This window comes from Pleurodeles waltl, chromosome 10 (genome assembly GCF_031143425.1).
Source record: "Pleurodeles waltl isolate 20211129_DDA chromosome 10, aPleWal1.hap1.20221129, whole genome shotgun sequence".
Lineage (NCBI taxonomy): Eukaryota > Metazoa > Chordata > Amphibia > Caudata > Salamandridae > Pleurodeles > Pleurodeles waltl.
Window position 1 is genome coordinate 849,750,295 of NC_090449.1, and position 16,823 is coordinate 849,767,117.

A 16,823-nucleotide genomic window follows, 5' to 3' on the forward strand; every position below is an offset into this window, starting at 1 on the left:
TGGGGTCTTTTGAACCCCTTCACATTCCTGGGCCCCAGTGCATCTGCACCTTCTGCATTAATTATAGCCGTAGCCCTAAGTACCAGACTATCCCCTCTGCCACTTTTACAACTTTCCCACCAAGCCCTCTCCTCACTCAGATCTTGAAACACCCTCTGTTCTTTTCAGAATAAAGGGGTGGCATGTGATGCCCAAATCTTTGCAGCAAGGGTGCTCTCAGCCTTAATGCTATCTACCATGCCTTAATTGTAAAGTAAGACAGTGATAATTGTGATTCAGTGGGTCCTTCATGCTCCTGGGATCCAGTGCCACTAAACATTCTTCAGAATAAGAGTCAATGCCTTGTGAAACAGGCAGTCTCCTCTGCTTCTTGTTAAACTGCCCCATCCTCCTTTCTGTCATCTCTCTGAAGCTCAAGCTAAGATGACTCCTCTGTTTCCATGTTATCCCTCTTGGTCCATTGGTTCAATGCCCAAAGCAACACTGACACAGTAAGGGTGCACTGTGCCCAAATAAATGGAAGAAAAGATTGTTAAACAGCCATAATAGGGTTCCAGTTTATCCCTCATTCCCCTGGGCCCCAGTACCACTACACCTGCAACACCAATGTGAGAAGGTAGGTTGTTGCTTGAGCAGGGTGTAAACCCTGCTGAAGCAGAGGCCACATATCTTGTCACTTAGAGCCATAAAAATCATCAAATTAACCTGTGTTTAACCGTCTGATAGCTTGGCACAAAATCAGTCAAATTTAACCAAGAGACAATGTGTAAAGTATCTATGCACCACACAAACAGTAATAAAGTAAAAAACACAACACAATAAAAGTCCTGATCATCAATCACAAAGAATTGATTACTTTGGCTGGGTTCAACTGCGATGTTGCTTTGTTGATTACTCTTGAGCAGGTCTACTGACACAAGTAACTTTGAAGCCTCTTCAGGCTTTGGTTCAGTATGAATATGTTGTCGAGGTAGACAATTAGACTCAGATCTCTGCACTTCAGGAACTCCATTACTCACCTCAGGAGCTTTGCGAAGCACCAAGACACAAGGCAGAATTGGAGTCTAGCAAATTTGAAGATCCGGTGCATCTACTTAAAAAAGGGTATCATTAGGTAAACAACCTTCAAGTCTTGTCTGACCATCAAGCAAGCAAACATCTCATAGAAGATGGATAGCCTCCATCCTAAAATGCAGACCTATCCAATACTCATTGAATTCCTTAAGGTAATTACAAAGTGGTGTCCTTTGTGCTTCTTTTCTATTAAGAACAAGTTGCTCAAGAAGACTATTGGATGGAGTGAAGACAGAGCTCATAATATCCACTTTGTTTTACCAATTTCACCTTTTCCTTGTCTTTGTCCCTTTTCGTGTTCCTGGGAAAAGGACAGGAGTTGTGATTTAAGGGGCTCAACTAGACACCATTAGAACTCTATCCGGAATCCCTCCAGTATCTGTAGGACTCATGCATCACTTATGATATGAGTTCATGCTTGTTTGAGACTTATCTGTCTGCCTCATAGTTTTACAAGGGGAAAAATAGATAACTCTTACCTTTGTAAGCTCCTGGGGCTTTGGCCGCACCTCTAAACCATTCCCTGCTGCTACGGTCTTTACCTTCTCCTCTTATGATGAGGGAACTCAGAACGTCTCTTGACCTGTCAGAATCTCTCTCAGTTAGGAAAAATAGTCATCCAAGCCCCATTACCGTGTACGCCCCACCAGTAACTTGGAACTGAATATTTCTTTAATAGAGGCTTGGGTCTTATCCAGTGGCATAAATGATGTCACAAACTTTAATAATCCTTTTATGGAAGGCTCCCAAAAATGTCCCCTTTAGCCATCGCTCCTGCCTTCTAACTTACTTGTTCCCTACCATTGGGGAACACATTTATCAGGAGATGTCTCCTGCATTCAGTGGACACTTCATATTTTGCATTGCCCAAGAAACATATGGCCCTCTGAGCCCATCAGAAATAATGTCAGGTTGTGTAAGACTTCCTGATTCTTTAGCTTCCTCAGCCATATCTATTATTTTCATTAGAGGGCCTACCAAGTCTATGAGTTTCACCTGGCAGACCTTTTGCCTATTCTTTTTTTAGGGGCTTTCAAGATATTGGCTAGGATGGAGCCTTCTTTCCATCTAGGCCCCCTCACCTACTTGTCCAGAGGTTTGTGAAGGTGAAGACATAGGACACCACCTTATGGCTAGTGCGTTGCCATACAGCACTCATGATAAATGCTTTGAGAGCCACGCTATACATTTATCAAGGCATCCTGCCATATCCCCCCAAGAGCCATAGGGGACTGCCCAACACTGGAGACTGGATATCATGAGTGACTTGGGCCTAGTTGCTTGTCTGTGCTGTTAGGGTCACCATTATCTGTCCCATCATCCCCACCAGACAGCAGTCCCTGGGGTCCATAGAGTACAAACTGAGGGGGCACCATTACAGCCTCATAGCATACCCTAGTGGGCTATACCGGCCTTCAAAGGCCTGCTCCAAAATTAAAGGCCTTAGCTGAAGGCAAGGGCCTCTAACAAGGGAGCAGGACTTTAATGTCAATTTACGCCGGCTACAGAGGGCTATAAGGCTATTAGAACATTCAGCCCATAAAGGGCAGAATGTTCTAAAAAATAAAGCAAAGGCCTAACGGAGCCCGGGGGGATTAAAATCCCCTCGGGCTCCATGAGGTCTTTCTTCACAGCAACAGCTGTGACCAACATTGGAATGTTGTAACTTTGGGCTTCTACTGGCCATTAGAAGCCCTGAGCACTCTATTGTTTTCAATGGAGCTCCCAAAATTCAAATGTTCTATTCTTTTTTAGTGTGCTCATACTCTCCTTTTATCTCACTCTGCAGTCCCCTGTGAGACATATTTATTTATTTTGGACAGGGAAAAACCTGATAGTGCTGTCAAACTGACACTACTAGAGCTACAATCATTCATTCCTGTTAAATCTTATATATAAAAACACCCTATTGCTTTACCTAAAAGAGTTCAAATTTTGGCTGATTGATATTTGCCCTTGTGATTTCTAATAAAATGCCTAGGTGGAACTGCTGCCCACAATGAATAACAAATTCTGAATGGCCTAACTTCCAAAGCATCTGGGGTGTGCTCTGCTGCTGGTGCGTACATTTGTAATTGCAGGAAGGTCACAGCATTACTGCATGTGGAATTCAAGGAACTGAGATGAAAGAATCATTAGCAATGGTGATGAGTCTGGTGTTAAAGGAATGTTATATGTGTTGTGATTCCCTCACCTGTATCTGGTTCTTGTATTGTGTGTAATAAACTACCATTGGGTTGTTGGCTTGATCAGTTGGGGTATGTTAAGGTGTAATATTTATAGTTATTTGGCCAAAGATTGTTGCCTTTGTAGATTGAAAAGTATGTACACCATGTTTTTACCAAGGCTTGTTTACCCAGTGTTACTTGATTTTATCAAGGCTTGTTTATTCAACCTCCACAAGGTTCTTTGGAGCATCCCTGGGGTTAATTAGAAACACCTGAGCACCTGCACATTGTTGGATAGCTGCCTTCTCTGATTGTTAGAAAGAACACCTGTTTTCAAGAGCTTTGTGCTAATCATGACCCATCACTCATGACTCATGTTTCAAGAGCCATGTGCTAATCATGACTCATCACTCATGACTAATTCCTGCACAAACTATAGAAAGCCTCACAGGTATTAGTCAGTGCTTGGCTTTGTTCCGGTTCTTCTTGAAGCTGACATAGAGAGCCTCCTCCTGGGAATCCTCTGCAAATCATCTGTATTGTTGCTGAGCAACAAGAGAGGGAACAAATTCTTCAGCCCCTGTGCGTTGGCAGCTGTTTACATAAGCTAAGTGGAGGAAGCACGCTCTGTTGAGAATTTTTTTTTTTTTTAGATTAAGAACCTCAGTGTGTAACTAAATGACTTTATTTTAAAGAAAGAACAAACGTTTTGAGATTGATTAAGAGAGTGTATGGAAACGCTTAAAGCTTTGACATTTATTGTGCATCTGTTTGCTGCCTTAAATTCTAACATTGGAAAAGACATCAGCACGCAAAGAGAGTGTTGTGAGATGAACAACCTTCATATGTGTGTGACTTTGCTAATTACATATGTGCCGCTTGTTATGATAATGATCCTCATTTTGCAGGAATGTTTTAGTATTGTCTAGAATTGATATTAGTGATTCCTCAAAAACATAACAAACAGGTTCTCTCTTGATCGTATAAACCAGTGAACATTTATTCCTTTTTAGAAAGAGTTTTTGTTGTATGTTTGTGTGCTATAAATTTTTTGTGTGAACAACTACACCAAGAGTGATTACTCTAAGCGGTGTGAGACAGAGAGAAGATCCAGGCAATGATGGCGCATTCCTGTAGGCCCAATTGAGTGGAGAGGAAGTGCGAGGAACGTGTTGAGTGACAGGTGATTAGCTGAAATAATAGACTGTGTGCATAAATACTGTACAAGAGTGCCCTCAACACATCACTCATCCCTGTCCTTTCCCTTATAGCTCTGGACACTCAACAACTAATGCTGACAGCGATTACCTGCACCTTAAAGCATCGGGAGCCCGGCTGGACCAGGCAGCAGAGACAATATCTTTCTTCTCTCTCTCTCATCCAATCCTCCCACCCTTTTGGGTACACTTGCCAGGACTCCCATTTTACATCATTAGTGCCGAGAAGTGTCCTGGAAGGACAGTGGGGACAGTCATCGCCCCTGGAGACAACCTGCCTTTGAGGTGAGTTGTCAAGCTCTTACAATATGGTAATGTGAAGCATCACAAGTGCATTCCATGGGAAAGGATAAGTATTTGTGTGGAGGCACAGAGCTGTAGCACAATATTGGTGTAGGTTAAAGGGTCAGGTGACAGTTGCACTGTCAAGCCAGACATAAACATCAATGTAGGTTAATGACTGCCATCCCCCCTTCTGTGCTTCTGCCAGAGAAAAACATCAACCATTATCTAGTTACCTAAGACACTTTAATATCATTGCAGTGTTACGTGTGTGCTCCAAACGTGAAAGCTCATGCAACTGGGTACATAAACAAAATGATCACAGCTGTGCTGTGGGCAAGCATTTTTTGTAGAAGCATAGAACTTCCATTGAAACAAAACATGTACTCCTGGCTCTCAACATGTGGGTGGAGCCAAAGCCACTTTCCAGTGCCAGCTGCACTGTCAAGCCAGACCACAAAAACCTGCACAGCCTGGAGAACGACAAATAGCTGCAACGTGGTAACCTACTCCATCATGATGCGACTTTACGCTATGCCCGTAAAAGAAAACGGGCTATGGGCCCGCATGGAACACTCAGAGGCCAAGGCACTGTTTCACGGTGGAATGTGGCAACTCACATGTTTCTCCAGCCCCAGATGCACAGATCAAAGAGAAGTTGTTAGGTCAATCGTAAGCGTATGACCTCTTATATACTTTTAAGTATACTTCTTCTGTGGGCTTCCAGCTATTTCATTTGTTAGTTTCAGGGTCATTTAAAACTCCTTGCTTGCTATTGGTCAGTCATGCCTCTTTGTCCCTCCTTTGTCTGTGTGGGGTCAGGGACCAACTTCTGTATTACGATTTGTCCTGTTGATCTGGTCTGTAGGGGACTTTTTTTTTTTTACTTTGCTTCCTGCTCCTGTCCAGGGAAGCTTTTGAAGAGCATTCCTGCTCTGAGTTTAGCTTTGCTGTAAACAAGGCTGTTATCTTGGTCACATTTGGTATTTGTGGGCTCTCTGCACCCTCTCTCAGCTGCCCGGCTACCGCTCTTCCTTGGCTTGGATTTTCTTTATGGAGTGTGCCTATGGTCCTTGGTGCTGAGAGCAAGGGTGGAGGATCCCTCATGCGCAGCTCCATCAGTGCACCTCAGTTCACACACTCCAAGCACTCAGCTGTGCCAGTGCCAGGTCCCCACACACGCTGTTTTCAGAGCACCTCAGTTCTTACAGTCAGTACACACATACTGCTGTTCCAGTGCTGGGACCTCACGCACAGCTCCATCAGTGAACCTCAGTTCACACACTCCAAGCCCTCAGCTGTGCCAGTGCCAGAACCCAACACACACACAATCAGCCAGAGCACCTCAGTCCTTATAGTCAGTACAAACACACTGCTGTTTCAGGACTGGGACCTTATGTGCAGCTCCATCAGTGCACCTCAGTTCTACTCCAGCAAGATCACTTCCTTTCCTTTACTGGGACCCCACTCACATACAGTTCTGTTACAGCAGCTTGATTCTAATATTACTTTCCACTGCCAAGCCAATCCTGGACTCAAAAAAGCAAAACACAGCTCAGCCAGTGCACCTCAAATCTAACATCCAGTGCCACTGTTGATGGGTACCAACACAGCTCCACCAGAATACATCAGTTCTAACATTCAGTGCACATTTCTTCTCACTACCAAGGCTCACACACATGTCCTTCAGGACTCCTTGCTTCTGTGGTTCAGAGGCAATGCCACTCCCACTCTGAGCCCCACTTGCAGCTTCACCAGGGCACCTCCAGGCTAACACTCAGCAACACTGGCATGGCAAAACTAGGTTCCACACATAGCTCCATTAAGATACCTCACTTCTAACCTTGTGTGCCCGTTACTATTACAGTACTGCATTCCACATACTACTCTGTCAGTGCACCGCAACACTAAACTGCAGCGCACCATTATTCCAATAACAGAAATTACACGGCACTCGGTTTCTCATTCCTGCCCTGGGCTGGAACACAGCTCTGTCTATACCCACAATCCTGATCTAAGTGTCCCAATATTGCTGTATTGGGCTTCAAATACAACTCTACTAGTGAACCTCCTGCTGTTCTGCAGCACCCCCTGCTGTTCCACCCTCTGACTTCTCTTTCAGGATGTGGGAGAGCCAATTAAATCTATTCTTAGCTGCCATCTTCATATGGGAGGGTCTGTTTCATCTATCTCACTGTGTTCTTTCTTTTATTCTATTTACTCTCAATGTTTTCTTTCTCCCCCACTTTTCTATTTCCATCTCTTAAAATCCATGTTAACAGTTTTGTTCTTTTTTTCAACTATTTATTTCTACTCTTCTCCCTTTTTTTATTTTCCTTTTCCTCTTGCTACCTCCTCTTTCAAACTCACAAAAATGTAATTATTTCTTTCCTTGTTTCGTTCCTCTTTTTTCTTAATCAGGTGTTCATCCTTTCACTATCTATTTTCTCTTCCCTTCATTGTTTCTTTGTCTTTTTTATTTGCTCTTTCCTTTGACTTTGAGGTACTGCACCCTTTTAGTGTTTTCAAAGACAATAAGCATTGGACAAACCAAACTGACAGCAGCACCCCAGACAGTGGCTGCGCAAGAGAAGAGAGAGAGCGACATGCAAACACTGCACAGGGAAGGGAGAGGCTGCAGCTGCCCCAGCCAAGCTAAAAAACCATGGAAAGGATGCAAGTGCCATGTGAGGCACCAGGAGACCGGACATGGCCTGCACAGACCCTAGTAGCCATCTGCTGCCGCCAATGCAAAAATAGCACCACATGCCCCCAGGAGTGATGGACATCACTGCCAGACAGGATAGGGGCACGCCAGACACCAACGAAAGGACACCCAGGAAGGAAAAAGACAATGTCAGAGGTGCGCAGAAGGCCGCAACAGCAAACCTGGCAACACGGGCAGGAGTCCGAGAGACAGTGAGCCCTCCGAGAGCGTGACGCAATGCCAGAGAGAGAGGCCACACCAGCTGGCCACAACACAGTCCAAGATGGCCACCTTTGGCCCATCGTTCACCAAGTCAGCAGAACTGACCAACCCTGCCAAGCAGACGGGGGCAGGAGTGAGAGCTGCAATATTGCAGTCTCGAGGCGCAAGAGTGGCACCCTCGAGTGAAGATGCGGAGGAAGAGAACGGTGACCTTCCAGTCAGGGAGGGGTCCACCAAGATGATCCCTGAATGGACCAGACCTGTGAAAGGTCTGCGAGAAGAGCAGATCAAGTCCTACTGACAGGACTCAGCCTGTAAGAGGCTGCAACAGAGTAATATACACCAGCAGAGGCGTAGGGAAAGGTCCATGTGGCACAGCATTAAACTTGTGGCGATAAAGAAGAGAAGAGCATGGTACGACGCTACGACGTGAATGGAGGAAGAGGAGAAAGGTGTGACCACAGGTGTGCATGCGAAAGGAAGAAGAGCGAGATGACTGAGGGCACGTGCCAGCAGACAAGAGGGCATCCACCTGCACAAGACAGCCACAGGGGTTAGCAGACATCAATGGAGACAGCTCCGCGGGTGGACCAACTCTATGCTGCCAGCATGCGCTAGCTGCTTCCAGGCCCCACCTTCCCATTGCGACCATCCTGCCAACTGTCACAGGCTGCTTGACCACAATGGCATCCCTGGTCCCAACTGCACACACCAGGCAAGAACTGCCAGTGGCCACGCAGTCCCTCAAGTCATCCTTTTACGGAGAAGGCACTGCCACCTGTTGATCTGCCAAAAGATGAAAAGAGATCATCATCTTTATGAGGTGCATCACACAACATCCGAACACATGCCATGAGCCCCTGTGAACCGGACACCTGCCGACCAGAGCAGACCACACCATGCAGATCATCCACTCTTAGGGTTGCACAAGGGTCAACGTGGTCCTGTGGCAATCCAGGGGCAAGGGCCCTTAAGGGAATTCCAGTGAGAGGAATCCCGTGACAAGAAATGTGTCTGAGGCAGCTCCGTAACAGGTACGAGGCAGGACAGAAGTCACCGACAGAGACTGGTCATCCAAAGTCTAGTTCACTAAGGCCAGAGCACCGGAGTCCTGATAGACGAGCACGCTGACCCTGCAACAACCTCCCTTGTGGCTCCATGGGCGACTGGGATGTAGTCCTGTGGGTAGTTCCTCAGTGACGTCTTAGCTTGGCCTGCGGTGGACCCGACACAGTCCACACGGTCCCATGGGAGTCCGCCAAAGGGCATCGAGGAGACAAGAGTTCTGGCACAAGAGGGAAGCATGCCTCTGCTGTGCCACTGGACATCCGGATGCAACAGACCTTCACAGATGACGTTTCTTCACCTAGGTCATCCTCTGTCTTTAGAGGTATGCTGTCCCCAGAGCCAGAATGCCTTCCAGAGATGCGTAAAGAGGACTCCCCACTGCTCCAGATGCACCTGCATCAAACTTTGTAAATAGACTTTATCACCGTGAGCCCAGGCGGGACAGGACCGACAGTCCCCAAGCCAACTAAAACATCATAGACCAGCAACTTAAGTATCCGGACGTCATCTCAACTGCTGTTCCTGTACAGCGCAGCCTGGTTAAACAATGGAGGCATGCCATGATGCTGAGTGCCCAGCTGCACCTGTTCCATTCGGCGTGCCCGGCGACTGCCCGAAAAGACTCAGTGATTTTTTTATAGTTGATGTTTTCTCTCCCACAGGTTGGACTTAGTTTGTTTTGATTTTCAATAAAGTTTTGGAGGGATGTGGGGCCAGATGTAGGAACTAAACAATTAGTGACTCGCAATTTGCGAGTAAGTGCGACTCGCATATTGCGTGTCGCTAATAGAAATGCAGGAAGATTGTCAGTGTACAAATTGCGACTCGTACCCGGAGTCGCAATGCAGAGAGCGAGTCCGCTGTTTGGGAGGTCACTTTTTGCGACCGTGTAAAAAACGAACTCGCAATTTGCAAGTGGGTGTCGCGAATTGCGAGTACGATGTAAATTGATTGCAGGTGCTGCAGAACACTCCAGAAACCACTCCAGACACCTCAGAGCCCACTACATCAACCGCTGAGTACCATGTGATATGCCTGTACCCCTATCAATGCCATACCCCCACCCACCATGTACACAGGGGCATGCTCAACCAAGATAGCTCCATTTCAGGGCTGCAAACACCAGAATGATGCATTATGGGAAATGTAGTCAAGTAGGCAGTTCATAGGCAAATGTTTATTAGGAAGTGTGCAACAGACAGTAGACACTGACAGTCTGTTCCCCATGTCCCACAGGTCTCCCACAAGACACCACCACAACCCACAGCAGCCAGCCCCATGAGGACAGCACAGGAGCCGCCACCACTCCCACCTGCACGACCAACACCATCCCTGTTATGTCCACACCAGCTGCAACTGTCTTCCAGGAGGCTGCACCAGCAACAGGCAGGAGTGGCACAATTGAGCACACAGGGCAGCCACCGCTGCGCAGGCGACGCAGGTACAGGAGATCAGGGCTGCAGGCTGCGTCCGGCCGTCAACCGACCACCAACAGTGAGGCACAGCTGCTGCGTGGTCAGCGCCTGCAAAACAATATATTAGGGTGGATTAGTGGTGTGCTGCACCGCTTTGTCAGAAATAACGAGGCTAGCATGCAGCATCTAAATTCCAGAATTGACGTTATTGCCACAAACACTGGGGACCTAGCCCTGTCCATGAGGGATCTGGTGGCAGGACTACTGGCACAGGGCGAGGGTGGGTGGCGCAGGGACCATCAGCTCCTACATAGACTTGATAGGATGGCCACATCAATCGGCAGACTGGCTGTGAACACCACTGGCCTGTCGAGAAGGACAGTTGGCCTCCAGGTCGAAATGGGCCATTTTGCTGGAGATGTGGCTAGGGGCCTGGGCCGTATCACACACGTGATTGACTTAATGGAGGCACGGCATCTGTCCAGGGGCACAGGGGACACACCCCAGGACAGCGAGGAGGGCTCTACAGTGAGCGAGCAGTGTCTCTGCCAGTGACACTAGGGTGCTCCGGAGTGGGAGTACCAGGCAGAGCACTGCAGAACCACCAGGGACCAGCCAGGCTGGCAGGGGCCGCCGAAGGACATAGACATAACCCTGTCCCTGATGATATGGCACATGACATCAATGTGCCCAATGCATGGTTTGCATTTAGATGACCATGAACAGTTATTATTTGTAAATAGTTGTATTTCTGCACAAATTAAATAGTTTTTTTGTTCCACTTAACAAATGGAGTCTTTGGTCAATAGGTGAGTATGGTTGAAGTTGACACGTACCTTCCAAAGTATTGGTTTGTGATGTGTTCCCGTCTCAGTATGCCTTGATTAGCTATACTCCGAACCCCATGATGGCGATGTGGTTGCTCTTGCTCTTCATCCTCAGGATCTGGGACTGCAGGGGTGAGAGGTAGCTCACGTCGGGTGGCTATATTGTGAAGGATGGCGCATGCGACAACAATTTTGAATGCTGTAATGGGGGTATACTGGAGGGCACCTCCACTGCAGTGGAGGCATCTGAATCTTGCTTTCAGTAATCCAAAGGTGCGTTCGATAAGGTTCCTGGCCCTCTTATGTGCATTGTTGTATCGCCTCTCACATTCATTGCTGGGTGTTAAGAACGGAGTCATAATCCATGGCCGTAGAGCATATGCACTGTCACCTGTTGGGCACAAACATTACACTTTTAGAAAGTCCTGTTTGGTGTGCACAGTGACCTGTCTGTATGTCTACAAGGTGTATGCAGCTCTACCTAGGAGGTATCCGTCTCCAAATTCCCCACGTTCCAGGCATTGGTGTATCCCACTGTGCCTAAAAATGTAGGAGTCATGGGTACTGCCTGGAAACTTAGCTACAATGTCAGTGATGACATAATGGGCATCACAAACAACCTGAATATTGAGTGAGTGGGTACACTTTCTGTTACGGAAAAGATGTTCCAGGTTTGCAGGGGGGCATATTTGAATATGTGTCCCATCTACACACCCTATGACATGGGGGAAGTTGGCAATCCGGTAAAAGTCCAGCTTGGTGCTGTTGATTTCTGCCTCATTCCTGGGTAGGTGTATGAAGTGAGACCTGTGTGTGAGTATGGCATCTAGGAATGCCCTGAGGAACCTTGACACTACACTTTGAGATACCCCACCTGCCACAGCAATGACCCCCTGATAGCTCCCTGAGGCCAAGAGGTGCAGTGAGCATAGCACTTGCACATGCGTAGGGATGGCGCAGCCGCGCAGAGTCTGGTGTTCTAGTTGTGGTTTTAGTAAATCAATTAATTCTAGTATGGCTGCGCTGCTAAGGGGGTATTTATTGTATATCTCTTCCTCAGTTTGCTGAAAAAGAGTCTGCCTTGTTCTATATATCTTCTCCTGGCTGTGGCCCCTCCTCCTCCTCTGCTGGGCGGCGTGGACTCTCCTCCTCACTGCTATCAGGTATATCTCCGCCATCTTGAGTAACCCAGATGCCTTCTGGGTCTCCTTTTATACTTTGGCTCTGGTTACCACCTGCTCTGAGTTAGTGGTAAATTGGAAGTGCAAAATGGGCTTTTTGCGACTAGTCGCAATTTGCGAGTTGCAATTGCATATGGTTTGCAATTCGCAACTTGCGACTTGCTATTTGCGGGTCGCAAAATGGGGTCGCACATTTTGCGAGTCGCTACGGCTCGCATCGCTTTTTGCAAGTCGGAAATGGGGTTTTTGCATCCCATTTCCGATTTTGCACAGTCGCAAATAGCGATTCGGGCCATTTGCGACTCGCAAAACTTTGCTACATCTGGCCCGTAGTGTCCTGCTGGACCCGTAGTGTCCTGCTGGACACGTTCTAGTGTTTCCACCAGCCACACTGCTGAGGGCTGGCTTCCACACTCACCCCACACCCATCCATCACAGGCATCACCAGTCAGGGGACCCTGCTAATAAAAAGGGCCGGGCGCACGTGCCCGAGGCCAGTTATGTGAGCCCACTAACCATGCTTCTGTGTCACCTTATTACAGCATGAGGGCCTAGGGCCACTAACACTACATCACCCCCCAATCCGTCCCAAATGATATTTTTGTTGTGGTGTTTTGAGCATTACAGTCTAATGCCAAAAATGTATTTCTGATAAAGGTTTATATGATAATTGTATGTGTTTTAAGATAGAGGAAGAAGGTAAGTGGAAGTGCTTTAGTTACATGCAGGACCACTGAAGTTAAATGGCAGGCAAAGACAAAATAATGAGGCAGGATTGACCAATGTATGTGGCAAGAAAAGTCCATTTATGAATTTACAATGCCAGTGGCTCTAACTCAAGCAAATGGGAGACCAATTGCATTGCAAATGCTTGTTTTTAGGGTTGAGCGCACAAGCGCTCCACCCCTGTTGTAATCTCTCTTTTGGCTTTTAACCACGCCCTTGTCACGACTGTCACTTTCATTGGTTCGTGGGCTTGCCTTTTAAAACCTGCTTGATTTCATTAGTGAAAGTCATGCATACATCATGCCTTTTCCGGTGTTAAGCCCTCCTCGAGCGCACCGGCTAACTACTGAAAACATACAAGGCTCCATGTTTTCAGCCTGGTTTCTGCACTACTTTTTCTTTTTATTTTCCACGCAGCGCAATCGTGCTGGGTTTCACATGGCGCGATTGCTCTCGTTTTTTTTCTTTTAATTAATGTGGCAAGAAAAAAACGGTTAGGAGTTTACAACGCTAATTAATAGTTCTAACTCGAACAAATGCGAGACCCGTTGCATTGCAAATGCTTGTTGCTTTTTGTTATGTGGATGATAACTCTCCGCTCAGGATCCTCGCAAGCAGGGACTGCCAGCTCACGCCTACTGATGTTGACCTTATCCACCACAAAGGAGAAAAGAGGAAATATAATAGCGGCAACTGAGCTTTAGTTCACGTGGTCCCGCCAGATAAAATGCTTGTACAGCTGCCCATTTATGACAGAGGAATCGGGACAGAGTTAAGAAGTTAAGAGTATCAGAATCTATTACACCCACATAATGAGAGAGCACTAAATTGGCTGTTTAGGAGTGACGAAAGAGGAAATCCAGGGTTTTCTTATTACGGATGTGTGGAGCTTGTGATTGGTCTATTTCATGTGCTCCATGTTGGGGATATCTTAAAATGTGGTCTGTTATGGTATCGTTGTGTTTTAGTGAAGACTTCTGAGTTTGAATACAAAAAACAGTATGCATTAAACATTGCTGTTGGTCCTGACAGAAAATTCCTGTGAAATGATCAAATGCTGCCATCTGCTGAAGCAAAGGGAGACTTGCACTTGCGAGCTCAGAGCATTCGAATTGTCAAGCAATTCTGCAAAAACATGGTTAAATGTTTCATTTGTACATATTAATGAACTCAATTATCGAACACAATATCAGTTGTAATCAATGGTTAACACTTCAAAACGTAATTTCCTTCCATTCATGAACAGCCAAAGTTAAATACCTATGATTTAATATTATTAAATTATATATATTTTTTTTTCCTAGCCCAATAATTTTGCTTGATTGTTACTCTTACTACGATTAACAACTAAATTAAATCCGGCAACAGCAACAATAAAAAATACTTTACATACAAAGCTTATTTACAACAACACGCAAACTCACATGAATGAATAAAACTATCACACCCATTTGTTAGGAATAAAAAACGATTAAAAATACGACTACGATCTTTCAAAGTATAAGTAGCACTATTTGTATGGAAACCCTATGACTATCGGTTTCAGACATATTCAGGGTCTGTGAAAGCTAACACCCATTTTCAAATGTACGAAATCCATTTAGCGTTCGCAATCCTTCCGATTCTGTAATCAGAGGGTTTTCAAATGTAGGAAACCCAGTTAGCGATTTGGATTTTTTTTCTGAATGGCTAAATAGGTTTAAGAATGGTTTCTGAAACACTATTTTGAAGTGCTGTGTATTTTGGTTGTCCTTTGCAAATAGCGATTCTGACCCTAATGCATCAACTGTTTGCAACTAGTTACCAAATCCCAAATTGAGGTGGTAATTGATTTGGACAGGGGTCTCCTTTGGACCCATTAAGTGTTGTGAAGCTTGAAAAAAGATTCAGGGAGAGTAGGCAGTGGTCCACGGGCCAATGCCTAGTGAAACATTTTATAAAAAGAAAAGTTTCTGGGACCTATTAAAAAAACTGCATTTCGAACTACTCACATAGTACAAAATGCTATTCAAGAAGCTACATGTGGAGGTCTACATCTATCCTCTTGTCTTTTATAAGTGGAGATCACCACTCGACTGCGGAGATCTCCCCACATGTGTATCAAAATGTTAGTAATAAATGTTAGAGAGACAGGTAGGAGTGGTTGGAAAATGGGGAATGCTTATTATAAAATGTGAAAGATTTAGGGAGGACTAATCAGAGGTTTAGGGCTACAGAGGCGTTTAGGAAGGGACATCTACCCACTCACAAAACAGTAAGCCCATTCGTATTCGAAAGCGACACTTCTAAAGTTTTCAAGACCAAAAAGGACTGAAAATAATAGTAAATGTAAAACCAGAAAAGGATCACCCTGCTCACACTCCAGCATACAGTCAGCCCCAGTGCATCATGGTAAGTGCAGTATAAGTTAGTTTTTTATCCATGAAGTAAACTAAAGTTTTTCACCTTAGTAGGTGCAGCAAGTGCTGTAAATCTCTGGACACGTGTTTTGGGGTAATTCCTTCATCAGCAGAGAGCAGCTTTGTCTGTGGGGTTGCTGGAAATGCTGCCAAAAGTCCTCTCAGGTTTCTGTACCACTCACTGACATGCAGGTGCTTCAACCAGAGCTCGTCAGCTCATTGGCTCAAGGCATATTTATGTACTTTTGTATTTACCAGCATTATATAGCCCTGAACACTAATAAGTATGAAAGCACTTTAAATAACAGCATAACAATGAATGGTTGTACAGTTAACATCGACCTGCGAGTGACATATTTCCACACGCCGTCGAAATTATACCAATGAATAATAATGAGAGAGGTGAAAGAGGACCAGGGAGGAGGGCGGAATATCAGAAGCGGGAGAGGGATTGGGAGTCGGAAAAGAGTAGGCAAGGAAGAGAGAGTGGGAGATAGTATGGGTAGGCACTGAAGGTTGAAGAGGGAAGGGGAAGGGTACAGAGAGGATGAAGGAGGGTGAATGGGGAGAGTAGGAGGTGAGGCAGGAAGAGTCAGGGGCGAGGCACGAAAACGATTGAAGGCAAAGGAGAGATAGAGGTCTGATAATTTTTTACCACCCACCTTTAAATAATGACCCAAGCATCCTAAGTAATGACGTATCCATAGCCTTTGCATTAGCAAGAAATAGGACATCAACTAATGGTCCTTAATCAACATTTGGCACAAGGGTTCATTCTTCAGTAAAGTGTAACTGCCTGAAAATATTTGCTTGGTTGTACTTTATCCTGTGTAGTAACAGCACAGGATAGTGTCTGAATGGAACAGAAGTCATGTTTGTAGAGATGTGGAACTATCCATGAACCATTGCCTTTATAGTGATTTGTTTAATCGTACATAGGTCTGCAGAGATCCTGGTTCTGGTACTGCTGCCTAGGCAGGACGGAACACTTCAGAAAGTCCACAATGCTTCTACCTCATACAGTAGGCAGTTTCATTATATGTCTACATTTATCTGCCCACTTTAATGAGCTGGATTATAGCTAGAACCCATAGCGCTAACTTTTTTTTAACGCAGGGTTTGTCAATGTATTCTCTCAGTTTCATCCTTTTCTATCAGCATTAGTGGCCACTCCCTGATGGGCAAAACTGTTATTTTGGCTGTTTTATAATGAAAAAGTACAAACAAACAAGCACTGGCAAAGCCAATAATTCTATCTTGCATTTACAATCATAAGTCAGACAAAGGGCAGTGCGACCAGTGCCACTGCACCGGGTGCTGACTGTGGGAGGGGGCACCGTTTCACAGCATCCCTTACCTCCAGCAATTTTCAGGCAACAATAAAAATATCAAGATAACTCTGGTGATTAATGTTCTGCATGGAGAGAGTTCAGTTTCCCTCAGTGGAAGTTTTAAGGTAGTGCAGGGGATTAATGTGCCTCCTGCAAAGAACACGTGCAGTACAGATCACAAAGTGCATATAACACAAATAGGTCAG